At 39.7% G+C, this 16,167-nt stretch overlaps 1 long non-coding RNA gene across 1 annotated transcript in view; it reads left to right on the top strand.

The window, feature by feature from the left end:
* Positions 1 to 16,167, top strand: part of LOC309890353 — a 48,127-nt gene that overhangs the window by 18,673 nt on the left and 13,287 nt on the right. The window contains exon 2 of the long non-coding RNA XR_014319409.1: positions 8,525 to 8,664. This is a non-coding gene — a long non-coding RNA (uncharacterized lncRNA). The remainder of the gene's footprint in view (positions 1 to 8,524; positions 8,665 to 16,167) is intronic.

Here is a 16,167-nt window from a genome sequence, read left to right as displayed (position 1 = left end):
GGCTGAAGAAAGAGTGTAAAGCAGTTGCTCTTTAGCAGATGCCATGCTATATGAATTATGTCATTTCCATAGTTATAAAACAACTCAAGAAAATGTACTGTAACAATACAATATATGCTCAGATTGATTACCCCAAAAATCCTTTCAAGGGGAAAAACAGGGGTGGTGGTGATGGGCTGGGGAGATAAAAAACATTTCTATCCAAGCTTCACATCCTAAAGGTTTAGCTTCTGTGGAGAAAAGTCTGACAGTCATTTGTTACATGCAGTGGTCACTCCGTTTGTGTATTCATTATGTGCATTAAACAGTCAAATATATTCCTTCCAGTAAATATGAATAGTTTAATTTGTTCTGCCAAAAGTGAGACAACTATCAGAAATAGCAATAAAAGTCACATAATGAAATAAGAATACTAGAAAATCCGAGAATTTTAGTACGGTCCATTATTCATTCAATTCCTGGCAGCCTTTATGATTACAAATCACTTGATTGACTAACTAGACATTCTCAAAGTGAATTATGAATCAGGTTCATTTTTCCTGGTTGAGAGTTGGTACATGTTGTAACTCTTCCACTTTGTGATATATCAAGTTCTTGTAACAGTAATAAGAGATATAATCAACTCTTTATTTCAGGACAAATAAATTGCCTTTTCAAAAATGAAATGTGGTTGCTAACATTTTAACAATGTGCAATGTAATTCCTTCCCGCTATTCTCAGAGTGCAATCTGCTGTGATGACATAGCTTTGGAGTGTTTGACTTTGCTGAAATTATTGTAAGGGTCTCACACCCTCAGTCAGTGCACGTTGACCTCAGTGAAAATTCAGTGCTGTCACTAAGGGCAGCAAGTGGTCCTTGTCCTGGTGGACAACAAGCCTCGGACACATACACGGTGGACCACAATTTGCCCTTTTGTGACTGGCTCTGATCTGGGCTTGGGAATGTGGACAAGTTTTAAAGCTGTTTAAGTTTACTTTGAAAAAAGTAAAATGAATCTCTTCTAAAGTGTGCTTGACCCTCAAGTCCTTTTGCATGAAAAACTCCCTCAGGCTTTTGTAGAAATTATGCAAGTGGAATGATTGGCAGGCTGGGGTGGGAGTTATTTGTAGAACAAATGCACAATCAGATCCCAAATCCCTCTAGAATAGGTTTAGTGCGAGGAGCATTTCACCTTCGAATGGCTACAGGGAAAAAAAAAAACAGAAAAAAAAAGAGAAAAAAACAAAAACAAAAACAAAAAACCAGAATAAAAATAAAAGAACAGACCAAGGCTGCTTGAAATCTGTGTGAGTGTCCAAGCTGAAAGCCACTACAGAAAGCCTTTACGCCTTGCATCTGCACGTCAGATGTAGCCACAACTGCTGGCTTGGCATTCCTGAGCATGATGGCTTGGCGCTCATGTCCTGGCTAGCCAAGAAAATGGGGAGAAGTGGCCAGGGGATACAAGATGCATGACGGGGGAAAGGAAGGGTGCATAACATCCCCGGGTACCCATGCTAGAGCAGTGCATCTGGGTCCTGTGCAAAAACCTCCACACCATTCCCAGTTTTGCAGAGAGGAGAGGGTTTTTCTTTTGGTTAGGGAGACGATCCTGGCATTTGGGTGCTTGTTTTGGCTCTGGTGAAGAGACAGGCTGATACTCAGTGCGCCCACAGTATTAATAGAGCAATTTCAAAGACTTTAATCCCCTCCCCTTCCCCTCCCAAGCACAAAAGCATGTTTCTAAAGCAGGATCTTGTGGGAGAAAAAAAGTATTACCATATTATTTTTCAGAAGACCTAAATGTGGTCATTCATTTTAGAAACAATGGGTAAAGATGTCAGATTTATTCCTTATTCATCTTTCTATCTCTTTTCTAATCTTCTAATAGCCTTAATTGAATGCTGAGTAGTTTAGAATATTATTAAATAGCTTTCATAGGATTTTTTTTTTTTAATTTCTGATTACATCATGAGTACAGATTATTGAATATTCCATTCATTTTAAAATTATGATTAAGAGGATAATCCCAAAAAAGATGTTTGTAACAATTTTAACTAAGCTGTATTAATTGAGTTAGGGGATAAGAAATGAGATTTAAAGGGTGAGCAAGGGGTAAAATCAAAGCCCGCGTAATTTTAAAATCAAGTGGATTAAGAGGTTGGTTGGAACAGAAGAGGTGGCAGGTCAAAAACTGAACTAATGGTTCAAACTGAAAATTCACTTACTCTTGTGCCATCTGCCTGTCTCTCATGGAAATAATGTGCAACGACACCCTGCATTGTATGGTTAAACATGAAAGGGGAGATGTGCTTGTTATGGGTCAACAGGCTGCACACTATTCATCATCAGGTGAAGGTGTGCAGCACGAAGGGACATGGAGAAGCCTGCTCAAGTGTTACCCCCCACGACTGTGTTGTGTCTCTTGATGGATCTCTGGCATGTCTATGTTCCACAGCTTGACACCCTTTTCCAAAGTGATGAGTTGAGCAGCACTGACACCAAAGATTTTGATGAATTTGGGTTAGGAATTTGAGTATGGAGCCTTCCAGCCTTCATTCTCATGCCCCTACATTTGTTTGAAATTCACTAGTTGTAACATAGCATGATTTTGCTAGGTTATTTCTCCTACTGTTATGAAATATTTGTCAGGGATTGATTCACTGTAGGTTTTCTGGTGGCCACTCTCTTGGTGGCCATCTCCTTTCTCCTCACCACACAGAGAGCTTTACATGCGGTGTTCTACCTCCCCACCTCTTGCAACAGGGACAGAGCTCTAAGATATTTGGAAGAGGCAGGGAAGATATTTTTACTTGTGTTCCTTAAACTCTGCATGAGTAACTGGAGACATTCACATACTGGAGGAATTTCTGTAGTCATCAGTAATTATGGAAATCACAGCACCCTTTACAGGTCTCCCATGGGGACATGAGAGCAAACCCGTGACTGTAAATCTGAGACTGAGGAGAGGACAGACATGAAAGCAAGTGAAATACAAAGTGCAGAGCTATCAGGAAAGGCTGAGCGAGGCTGGGTGCCCTTGTTTAAAAGATAGACAAAGACAACTTAACCCACAGCAATACTGTCAAAGACATTACCACGTGTGTATCACTTGCACATGAGTTCCCTACAGTTACACAAGTGTCATTTAAGAATTAAAGCTGTCTACATGACAGGCTTAGAAAAAGCAGAATGAATCAGCCCACAAACCATTGATACAGGGTGGATGGTACACGTTTCCTCTTCCTGGGGAATGTTTACTGGTTTCACAAGTTTCATACTGGTTCAGGGTACAAAGAGGGATCTACAGATTCCAAAGGAGGTTGAGGAGAGGTCGGATGGGAGAAAGTAGCTCTTAAACCCTGGAGAGAAAAACATGAAATGAATTTAGCCAAGAAGAATAAAATACTGTGATGAGTGATGGAAGCATTAGTTTGTAGGCTCAGTTATGTAGGCTGGGATTTAATCTGTTTAGATCTTTTTCTTCCAAGCTCAACAGCTTTAATTATTTTTACAAAGAAAGAAAATCAATACATCCTTACACACTATTAATAAAAAAATCAAGTATCATTGATATTTGAAAACAGAAATCATAAAGAACATATTGCATTCACACCAACTACATACCAAGCAGAATGTTAATAACATTAACCTTTACTCTATCAGATATTTTCAAGAAATACCACTATATTTTTTGCAACGGCTCATATCTGTCATTTAACTGACATGTGATCTTTGCTAAGTTTGCCAAATCACTGAGGCCTGAATACCATTCAGCGATGTTAATTTTGTTTTCCTATTCCAGCCTTTACACAATTATTCTCATGGCAATCATTCTAGCCTTGAGTATAAATAATACTTCAAGTGGTTTGTTGATATCCAGAAAATGATGTGTATCTACATTAAGAGATTCTGGAATCTAATGGGAGAACCATGCATATTATTAAGCTGAAATGCCTATTTCTTTCCTCCCAGATGGGAAGTAGTACAGGGTAGTGCTATGGCATATGCATTAATTTTATTCCTTCCGCAAATTTTAGCACATATTATTTTTGCAGTTTCTGAGTCTTTGCCTCCTACCAAATATCCAGGAGATTTAAATACGATTTTGCTGCAGAAAAGATCTCAAACTTAACTCTGAGGACCCTGAATAATTCTCAGGTGAGCGGAGGAAGAAGTTCTGTTCTGGAGAACAGGGAAAGAAATGGGATTTTGGTAGGACGAATCCTTGAGGATTAACAAACTCAAAAAGAGAGACAGACAGTAATTTTCCTGGCTCCCATATTTCAGTCCTATAGGTTGGGCATGCTTGTTCTGAAGGCCCTAGTAATAAGTAAAGAGTACATTTAAGAGGAAGGAGGATAACAACCAAATTGTAACATGAAGAGTAAATCCCCAAATATGTCCATCAATATTGTTACCCCATTAATATACACAAACAGCCTTCTATTTGAAAATCAGTCTCTAACATATTTCTTACTAAGCCTGTGGATTTCTTGCCCATTATCTTCCACATATTTTATTTCATATTACATGCTTTTCCATTTTTTTTTCCCCAGTCCAGTGGGACTTTTTATTTCCTCAGGACCTGAGAACGGAGAAGGAATACACTGCATTACATGCTGACTGTTTATGTGGGAGTGAGCTGTGTGGGAGCACTTCCTCTAGCAATTTATAGACACTCAAAAGGCCAAGTTTAAAATCAGGATTGTTGATGTTTACATTGTAGGGCCTCAGCTGGAAAGGCCGATGGTCCGAGGAGACAACAAGGTGGTACAAAATGAGGCTTGAGCTTACTTGATACCTTTTTTTTTTTTTTTTTCTTACTTGGTTCTGTACGTTGGACTTCCTAATCTCTAAAAATGCCTATGATCATTTTTAAGTTACACACATCTGCTCATGTCTGTGGCTCTGAAAACCTGAGTCTAGAGCAGGTATTGACCTTCAGCTCTGGAAAGCAGCAGCTCTGTTCCTTCTCCCTCTCTGTAGGCTTTCTGGATGGAGAAACATTTTTGTCCCCAGAACACACAAGGGTGTGCTGGTGTATGGGCACACACTGCATGGCTTGGGCAGCACATTCCTCAGCCAGACCGGCTCCAGCTACATAATGTTCTCTAAAAGCAGAGATCTGATGGCCAAAACACAGCAGTGCATACTCAGCTGCAAATCTACATATAAATTGATCTGTTCAGTATCTGTCCAATATGTCTTGGTTTTAATTCATCCCTCCTACAGTTAATAAATACCTCCGGGTCCTCTCTTTGCCCGGTAAGTAAATAGGAGCCCATGGCCAAAACAACTCTATCACAGACATCTCAAATACACCTGTCTCAGGTAGGTGCTGTCACTAAATGGGACGAAGCCAGCCTTTATTTTGGCAGTCTTTTTTCTGTCTTTCTTTTTCTTTTTTCTTTTCTCTTTTTCTTTCCATCAGCATAGATCCAATTTTTGTCAAGATGACTACTGTTGTGTCTGAATTCTTCTTTGTGCTCTTCCCAGCATTTGAGGCAGTGCTGCACTGCAGCATCACACCCTTCTCTGGAATGTTATTCTCTCAAGACTCCCATGGCACAGAGAGATGGGTAATGTTTTCTGAGCTTCTTCCACTATTACCACATTTTCTATAGAGGATCAAAATGGATTATTTTCATCTTGACATGCAAATGCCTAGGCTGTGCCCTTGGCTGAGATCTCAGCATTGACTACAAAAGTAAAAGATATGGGGGACGTAGCTTTTTAATATCACATATGGAAGTGGTAGTCTTATTTCTTACAGAAAAGAAAAAAAAAAAAAAACAGAAAAGAAAAGAAAAGGAAAGAGAAAGCAACCGTAGTCCTTTGTGCCTTATAAAAAGAAGCCTAATAAAAATATTTCCTCATGCACATACTGAATATTGTATTCGCGTGCAGTTGTCGGTCTGCACAAAGGCAGATGAACATTATGTGCAACTCAGGATCCTACTGTTGTACACTGATCTGCCCAGTTGCTGTGCCAAAGTATTGATGGGAAGAAAAGACACACATGAATAATTTTATCAAGTCAGATTACAAGCCTGAATATGAACGTTTACTAAGCAACCATATTAGATCAGAAGTAGAGTTTCTAAGGCTCATTGTGAAATGCTCATAAAGCTAAAAAGGTCAAATTCTTCACCAATTTTCACTCCGTACAACAGCAGTCAAGTAAGTGAAATAAGACGGCCTGCAGATCAGTGCAGGATACAACCTGCACAATACGTTGATATGCAGTAAAAGCCATTGCATGGTTTCATGTTAACATGAAAGAAATGATAGCTGACCACAAGAACACCAACACTGACTCACTGTTTCTAATTATTATTTTATATATATATATATACACTGACTCACTGTTTCTAATTATTATTTTTTATATATATATATATGTATATATATATATATTTATTTTTTTTTCTGAAACAACAACAGTGACAAAACAACATCAAGCATTTGCCTCCTGGCTAGCGTTCTCAGCAAACCCTCATGACTATTGACTCAAACGAGCAGCCCAGCAAGTAAGTTGTTAGCTTAAATGAAAATTATAGCAGAGACAAAAATGCCAGCCTGGGAACTGAACTAATAAGGGAAAGAATGTGCATGCAGCTGCCGGCACAGTTTTAAACCTCAGGAAGAATAAAGGAAAGCACAGCTACTGAAATTAACCCACCAGGTCGACGAAGAAGCCCCGTCTTCATCACAACACCGGCGGTGGGCTGGGGAAGGGGGCTGGGGGTCAGGGGGAGCCGGGGCTCCCCTGGCGAGGTCATGGCGCCCACCCATGGGGCTTGGAGGGGCCAGAGGGGAGAGGTGATAAGCTGCACTGGGCTTGCTCTGCACAGCCCCTGGCCGCTGCTCAGGCTGAGGTCTTGGATGCGGTCCACTGGTGGGCCTCCTGCCAGGGGATTTGTTGCCGTGAGAGCTTGGCTTAGGCAGGGCTTTATTACAAAAATTGTCTCGATTCTTCTTCCGTCTTATTAAAATCTATCCCACCCTTCCCCGCCACCCCAGGAGGAGGAATATTCTGTATATATCTGGGCGAAACACACAAACGAATTCATTTCCCACGGATAATATATTCAGGGTGATTTGCTTTTCAGAGTCGGGAGCTCAAAATGATGAATTTATTATGCAAAGTAATAATTGCAAATTATATTGGCAAACTCCATTCCAGAAAAAAAAAAGGGGGGGGGTATTAATATAACTAAAAGGATTAAAAAATACTGGCTGTTAACTTGGGGCTACTGCAGATATTTTAGGAGGTTATATATCTCTGTTCCACCTAAACCACCAGAGGCAGTAGCTTTAATTTTAAAGGTCTAGTGAGATACCGTAATTAATGGGCCCACCTATCAGCATATGTCGCACTTGTATTGAGTGGTAGGACATGGTGTATGTAATGAAAGAAAGTGAAGGAAACGCTTAGCGTCATAAAAATTAGCATCTCTTTTTAGTTCATTTTTTAGTGCAAAGGAATGAAATACATCAGAGTCAAAGCACAAAAACAATGGACTCTAGTTTTTGGGTTGGCTTAGCCTGTGCCTTCAGCAGGGTAGCTGTGTGGTGTATGTTGATTTTCCAGATCCTTCTGGGATCCTAAAGGCTGCAATTACAGTCCCTTGGAGCTAAGTGCTGCTTCCTAAGGGCTGGAGCAGTGGGTGAACCCAAGGGCAGGGGGCCCTTCCACCTTGTAGCTGCCCGCATGCTCCCTCACCAATTTGGTCCTTTGTGGTCAGCAGCAGAAAGGGGCCCTAGCAGTTGTCAGGGTTGATGACTCTGATGTAGCACTTGTCAGTCACATGGGATTTGTTCTGCTGGATCTGTACATTATGTCAGGATTCTCAAAGGATTAATTTTCGATCATGGTCTTCTTCATGAAAAGCACAGTTCTCTGCTGCTATAGAATCATTTTCATCTCTGGCACACATGTCCCATTAGGAAGTACTCTGCAGTTGATTATATTTTCCGGGATAGTTGAGATTTGTGGGTAATTACGAGAAAATAAAGGTAACTTGCTTGTAAACCTTGCAAGTAACAGTTGCAGTACTAATGCTGTAATTCATAGGCATTGCACCATTAGAAAGTGATGGAGCTTGTTAAATTAAAATGCTAGTGATGTTTTTAACATACTTTCATGAAAGCATGATGATCTGAGTGCAAAGCGGGATTCAGGTGCTCCACAAGTTGCCTTTCTGGCTCTGGCACACTCACTGGTTGCGCACTTGAGACAGTCCTCAGATGAGGGTGATAGCTATTTAGCATTTGCAAGGGACTTTGAAGACATGGGAGCTGTGGGAGTTTACACACCATGGCAAACTGAGAACAAACTGTCTAACGCTTATTTCCTCACATCTTTTCTTCTAATGTGCCTTACCAACAGTCATTGCTATGAAAGGAGTGTTCCACCTTGTGGAAAAGGAGTCACTGGAGGAAAAGAGGGACAGTGCAGATGTTTAACATGTAAACACTGAGCTTATGATCAACAGTGTCTTCATTGAACAACAAACTTGTGTTTTGCTTTTCAAGCAGAGCAACAGAGACCATTCAGTTTACAGATTATTGCTCGGACCCCAAGACCAGCATGCCTTAGGACTGACCAAGAGGAGCAGTCTGCAGCCTCCAGCCTTGCCCACCTCACCCAGCCTGCAGTATCCGTAGCAAGAGCAAAGGTAAACATATTCCTTGAATGTCACAACACATTTCTTCCAGACAGTAGTCAGACTGTGCTTTGGTCCTGGTCCTGCCAGCCAGGTGAGGACACAGACTTTCCCACTACTGTGATATGCATCGATTACAATTAAACTTGTAAATGAAACTGGAAAAGAGAATGGGAACTCAGCAAACCAAACCAAACCAAACCAAACCAGTCATCCAAATTCACCTTTCTTAGTGTGTGTAGGGCTATGCTTGTAATCAACTCCCCCCCACCACCCCCCCTTTCTTTTTTTTTTTACAATTTGTAAAATAACTTTTTTTCCTGAGAAACACTGGTTGATAGCCAATCACCAGAAAAACTTTACCATGCTGGCTGTGGTGGTGTTTTGATATCCTATGAAAGCTTCCTGCTGCTCCGCTGTATGTTTTTAGCAAAATTGCTATCATGGCCAATGACATAAGGAGCAAGGAATGAGGTAATAGGACCTGTATTAGTGAGAAGCCATAACTCTAACAAAATATATCCCTTAATGTTTAGCATCACAAATAGTTATAGCTGAAGCCTATATAAGGGCAACAGATGTCTTATTTCCTGCTAAGGTGCAACATGGTAAGGCAAAGATAACTGCAGAGGCTCCAGTGCAAGCAGAAAATGCTCAGATTAAAAACCACGCTGGTGGCACCCAAATTGCATTAAGATAATAATATAAAAGCAGAAAGTCAGCTCTGCATTTCCTTGTTAGGGGCTAAAATCTAATTTGGAGGCTTTGACTATCTCGACTGCCTGGGAACCTGAAGAATCATCTCAGCAGGATTTTACCTAATTTCATCCTTTTAAATGTTTGGCAGCCTAGACTGCCTCTACCACCAGTGAGGAGAGAGAGGGATGTCCATGAGTCGGTTCAGCCCCTGGGATGCTGATGTCTGAAGACACCAAGGAGGTGTCTCTGAGGCTGGCCCCCTGTGTGCAATCCCAAAGGAATTGAGATTGAAGGAGCAACCTGTGGAGCAACCTACCCAGCACCTCCAGCTGGGTTCAGAGCACCTGGCAGAAGCACCCACTCACTTGGCAGCCCTGCAGTCTCACATGTGTAGGTCTTATATCCCTTTCTCTTTGTTTCCCAAGGAACTTAGAAGGGATCACTGTTTTCTGTTAAAATAATTCTGGAAGAGGAAGTGGACAATGGTCATGCCTGCCCCCTCTTCTTAGTGCAATAGCTGTATTGTCAGCACAATCACAGCCAGGGGGACACGTGGGTCCCATTTCCCTTTCTGCCTCGGGGGATGCAAACCCGTGTTTCCCACCCTGTGGGGAAATAACTGTGGTCAAGGAGAGGATTTAGGATTTGCAGAGCCAGTGACTAAAGATGAAAGGAAGTGTGGCTCCAGGGCTCCGGGCATCCTCTTGGCTTCACTCTCAGCTCACAGGATTGTTTCTGTCTTTTATTTAAAGACTCTTTCATGTGAGCATAGAGTGGGGATGCACAACGGGGCAGGTCCATCACCTTCTGATAACCTGAAGTCTGAAATCAACTTTCTACATAGACTGTGCCTCCCAAATAAGTAGGAAATGCATACATTTTCATATGAATGAAAAGTGAAGAAATTAGGACTGTGCAATTGACAGAGATGTGTGAGAAGGGATATAGTAGCATTATTCAAGATAGTAAATCATGCCAATAAGGTAAAACAGGTTGTTCTGTTTATCCACTCAAGAACACGAAGTTTACTGAAGCAGAATGGAAAAAAAAAATTAATAAAAATAGACATTTCCTTTCATTTCATTTCATTTTATTTCATTTCATTTCATTTCATTTCATTTCATTTCATTTCATTTCATTTTTAACAAAAGCAGTAATTAACCTGGTGAACTCATTGCTATTAGGTATAATTTAGGCCAAGAGATTAGCAGGATTCAAAGGGGATTAGACATCTATATGCACAATGAAAATATCCATAAGCTACAGTGATCTCAAATTCTTTTATAACATAGCTTGCCTCTTAATACTAAGCGAGTACCGTGTACCAACTTCTGTCTAGTCAAGGATCTTGTGGAGCACCTCTCTTCTTCCAGGAACTTTACACATGATCTGTACAGCCAACACTCACCTGCCTCCAAAAAAAACCACCAACTAAACTAGACAACTAAAATATAGTATACACTTCTATAATACTGAATGCTGCTGTAATATGGAAGCAGCCTATATTACTTACAGAGAACAGTGAATTTACAAACTTATATGATACTTGTGTACTTGTAAAACTGATATTCTTACCCTGTGAGTGAAATTTAGCCTTGTTAAACAAAGGGAGGGAGAAGCCCAATGGAACCATTTCCATAGCAGGCAACCCACATCAGTGAGGGTCTGATTTCCAGCCTTCAGTGTAGTCTTTCTTGGAATAAGAACAAGCTCACAGGAATGGTCTGTATAAAACATTTCTCTTCCAATAATGCAATGAAAGAAACACCTACCAAATTCTCCATGTGTGCATTTCACGCAGACAGGTTAAACTGCTCTTTTTCCACCCAGTGTAGTACAGTGCAAGATGGTGCTTGAAAAATCAGAGAGTACTTCTGGAAATTAGGGCTGTTGTCATCTACAGGGTCCTTCTTCTTCCATTTTACACACTCAGTAAGAAATAAATAAGACGGCAATATCTTAAAATAACTGCCAAGGTTTTATAATTGGTTTTAGTTTGTAGAAGAGCATAAAAGTTAAAGAAAGACTCTTAGATTATGTAAAGACAATAGTTATTTACTGCTTGTGGTAGATTCTACATTGCCAAATGTAGAATCAGAATTGCATTTGAATTTACAGTCTTTTTTTTTTTTTTAAAATTTATTATTATTATTAATTTTATTGTGCTGGTCCCCTGAGCAGTGAGCCATCTATCCCTTCCCATTCAGTCAGGGTGAGAAGAACACCTAGTTTCCAGGATTGTGCTGAACAAGTTGTTTTAATGCTGTGAAATCCTAAGAAGTCTCACCTTGCTACCAGAGACACTCTCATATCCTCAAATTCAGAGAAACCATCCCTTGACCTGCATGTACACCAAGACGAGTTTAGCATTAGCTGGGTGCCTGAGTGCCCTTCGGCCACTCAGGTATTGCCAAAGCTTTTGCGGTCAAGAGATGTTCAATATCTCAAGTGTTGGGGATTAGAGAAAGTGTTTCTTAGTTAAAGCTCTTTCTGCCAACTCAAATTTACCAGCTAAATTTAGTTGTGAGTGATATTTAATAATTCTAGAGTCACTTTGCTCTTGGTTTACGATTTGTCAGCATTACTTTATTGCTCTTTGTAAAAGTAACAAAAGGTGTTGTAATGGGGATTCATTTGGGCAAATTAAACCTGCAGTGGGATTTCAAATGCAGGCATTCGTCCTCCGGGATTAGACATCAGCAGCCTGTAGAATTATTTCTGACATTTCATCCATCATACACTCAGAATAACTAAACAAACCAGTGTTGTTCTCTCCCTGTTCAAGGAACAACATTCACAGAGCCTTCCCATGGAAATATCCCAACCTATTAGTGTCAGGAAATTGTTCTTGGAAATTTAAGAGAAAAAAGAAAAATCTTCCATAAACAAAAGGCAAAGATGTTATCGTAAGTCAATAACATGCTCTGGGAGGTCTTCTCATAAATAGTTCTTTGGCTGGTGTAAAGCAGAACAGCAAAACCAGTGCAGGAATATTGATTTTGTTCAGTTCAGAAATCTGCACCATAGGAGTGGCTAGGTCTACAAAGTTGTGAGTCTGTACTTACTCTCTTGAAAGTTAACTGCCAAACTGGTGCCAGATGGAATAGAAAGAGGACTGGATCTTCTAACAACTGATTCTTTTCCTCTTTTTTTTTTTTTTTTTTATTTTAATTTTATTTTTTTGTTGGCAGAAGTAAATTCCAAAGCATGCAGTGTTTTCAAGATAGTCTCTTGCACCCTGCATTTTCCAACCTTTTCATGAAATGCTGAACATATACTTCAGTGACAAAAGTGTTTTTTTCAACCAGCAAATACCTGGATAAATATGATCAAACCAGATTAGCTCTCATATTTAAATACCATAGCATCCATGGACAAAAACTCCAGACTAGCTCATTATTAGAGAATAATGTCTTTTTAATCTATATTAAAAAACAAAGTTATCTAATAGACCTCAAATTGGTTTCCCATTCTGGAGAGACCTCCGAGGATACATTGCAATTACAGGATTGGTTCCCCTCCCCCCTTTAATAACCAATATAATGTGCTTTGAAGTAACGTGCTCTCACACTGAAACCTACAGTCAAACACCTAAACTAACAGAAAAGGTAAAAACACCACAAGGGAGAGTTTAGAAACGGAAGTGCATAATCAGATAAATGAGAAGAAAGTTTTGAAAAGGATTGCAGAGGAGTAACAGGAGATATTGCTGGTGTGTTTCTTACTTCATTGTTGTTTTCCTTCAGTAAAAGTTCTATCAGCTGGGGAGAGTTGCTCACTTCTTTGAAGCTGGCTCTTGTTTCTCTGAAATCAGATTCCCTATTCCCAGGGCTCCACTCTGCGATGCCAGCACAAACATACATCAGCAGCTGCACAGCACTTTAAAGAGCAAGCAAGAAGCTATCAAGCAATTACTTATTCCATTTTAGATCTACGTCCATTGTTTTCACAGAGCAAGTTTGAAGTTGGGGGAATACAAATCTGAGAAACCAAATAAACATTTTGCAAGTCTGAACAACTCACCTAAGAAGCAAAACTCACCTACATTTAATTAAAGAGACAAGAACCACAGATGGAAAGAATCCCTCACTAATGAATAAAGCCATAAAGAGTACATGGGTCTTCATTCTCATTGAAATGGTAAGTTTTAGCATGTTCAGAGAGCATTGCCCTTACTTTTGCAGCCTGGTTAGGGGCAGGTGTAATTCTAGCTCTTTCTGCACTTGGACAGCACTGCACATGGACTGGTACAGCACAGTCCCTAAAAAGTGAGTAGATTTGTGCTGTGGATGAGTTTGTCTTGTAGAATTAGGTGAATGAAGAAACTAAACTTGAAATTCTTGAGTTACTTCCAAAATTAACATATATATATATTTCTTTTTTTTAAGGGAGGCTAGATTTATGTAGATTTCTAGCGTGTATGTGTGAAATTCAAGATATTGTAGACAGAGATTGAGGTTTTCATATAAACAAACATACATTTGTCCTGTGGCCTGAAGTATATGATGAATAAAACCATTAAAAAGCTTCTCATAAAACAAGCAACAGCAGAATCATGAACTGCCTTTGCTTAAGAGGAGTCTGTGTGAGCGGGTCTTGTTAATAGTGCTGATTACATCCCTCATTTGAAACCAGCAAAGCCAAACTCTGTCTCAACAAAAAGGCAGCAAAACATCAAACAATCCCACTCAAACTTAAGAGAAGAGATGGACTTTCTCATTTGCTTTCAGATCATCTATTGGCTGGCATGACATTTATTAATTTTGTTGAAGGGAGTACTGTAATGAATAATCTGAGGGAAAAGTTTTTTAAAAAAAAAAGAAAACATGGATTTTAGGTCAGAACATACAAATTTTAGGTACAGCTTTTTACATATATACTTCACAGTTCTCTAAATCTTTATCTACCTGAAACATGTGTTTTCCTGCATTTTACTAAGGAAGAATTTTTTTTTTTTTTCCTTGAAAAGAAGTGAGGGAGATTTTTTTGTATGTACAGTTAGATATGCCCAGCTGAACTGGATGTAGGACTTGTGTATTTTGACAGAACAGCGTTGTTACACGTATACGCTTCCTACAAGTTGTCCCCTGAAGCAAAGCTGTGGGATTGCAGAGAAAGGACCTTTTCCCCCTGCTTTCACCTGAAAACAGCTTTAAGTCCTGCATCTAGGAGGACATCAGGGATGAATCTCCCCTCATATATCCCAGTGACCTGAGAAATTTACAAAATTTTCAGGTAATTTATAACCTGTCTTTTCATCTATCCCTCTTTATTAATCTATGTGTCAGTGCATGTAACCGATTAACTGTGTCCAGTACTGGAATTTCATGAAGTTATGCTGCAGACAGAGCAGATCCTCATCCACCAAAGTGATTTGGTAATTCTGCTGTGGGAGCAAGAGATGTGAGCAGATTTGGGAGCATCCCTAGTAGCCAAACTTGCAGTGACTTCTCTGGTCACTTTTCCACCCTTGTCCCAGAAATGTTTGTTTCTCTTTGAACATTTATTTTTGAGAGGGAACAGAAAAGGAGAGGGCAGGATAGCTTGGAAATACATCCAGATTTTGCATAATCTGGTCATTCACCCAAGACATCAGACGATCACTGTTAATCCCTGAATCAGTTATAAACCAGCATCAGCATGGGAGGCAGAAGTGTGCAATTTTGGAGACATTGCGTTGGATGTTGGCTTCAGATGTACAGATCTGAGTCCAGCAGAGCAGAGACAGGCATCAACTCATGGCTGAGGATTTCCCCATACTCACCCCAAATTTTTAAAAAAAATCTGTCTTTACTTCTAAAATATTTGCAAGTAAAGAAAGATATTGTGGAGGGCTTCTATCACTATTTTGTAGCAGATAGATTTTTTTTTTTTTTTTAATGAAAGAAGTATTTTTTTTTCTATCCAGAAAGAATTAAATTCTTTTTTCAGCCTTGAGGCTGAAACGTTCATAACGTTCAAATACTTAGGATGTGAACCTATATGCCAGACTTGATGCCTTTCTCTTGCATAAGGGTGGAAACCCAAAGAGGATCTGTGCTCCGTGAAGACCCTTGCTTTCTCTACCTCTTCCAGAAGCGAAACACAGAGCACAAGTTCCATCTCCTTTGACTTGTCTTCCCCAAATTTCTTTCTCCTTGTAAGCACTTTACACCAGAAATCTTTGAAAAAAAATAACAATTAAAAATGTCACTGAGAAAAGGCACCTACATTATATTGTTATAGTCTTGCCCATCAGAAGAATCTCTTTCAGAGAGGAACTGTTTGAGTAGCTAACATGAAATCAAGATACTTTCTCTACTATACTACACTTTGTTTCTGGCCTTTTATATCAGGGGAGGGGAATAAATATTTCTGTTTGAGAAGACCTAAGTTTTATACAGTAAAAGGTGGATGAGCTGGGTCTCACACTTTTTTTTTTTTTTTTTTTTTTTTTTTTTTGCATCTAGATATTTCTAAAACTAGTATAAAAACAAACTCCCTGTTAACTAAAAGTAAGTTTTCTATCGTTTTATGGTAGTACCCATGGATCTCCCCCAAAATGTGAAGAAGTTTCAGAAGGCTGTAATATCTTTTCATGCATTGAAAATAGCTGAAAAAGACAGCACAAAGGCCCTAGGCTGCAGAAAACAGCTTGATTCAGTATTCCTCAAAATCCTTAGAAATTCTGCCAAAGGCCTGGGCCAGGTGTACTAAGAGTGCTGGATTAGGCTAAGGAGAGACACTGGACTTGCTGTGGTGCTATCTAGCTTCTTTTAGGTTCCTGTCTTGTGGCCAAAGGTTAATAGATGTTTGTAAGTGATGATCTGGCTGTGT

This window comes from Aythya marila (assembly GCF_965140915.1).
Source record: "Aythya marila genome assembly, chromosome: Z".
Classification (NCBI taxonomy): domain Eukaryota; kingdom Metazoa; phylum Chordata; class Aves; order Anseriformes; family Anatidae; genus Aythya; species Aythya marila.
Note: the sequence above shows the minus strand (reverse complement) of the source record. Positions and strands in the feature narration are given on the sequence as shown.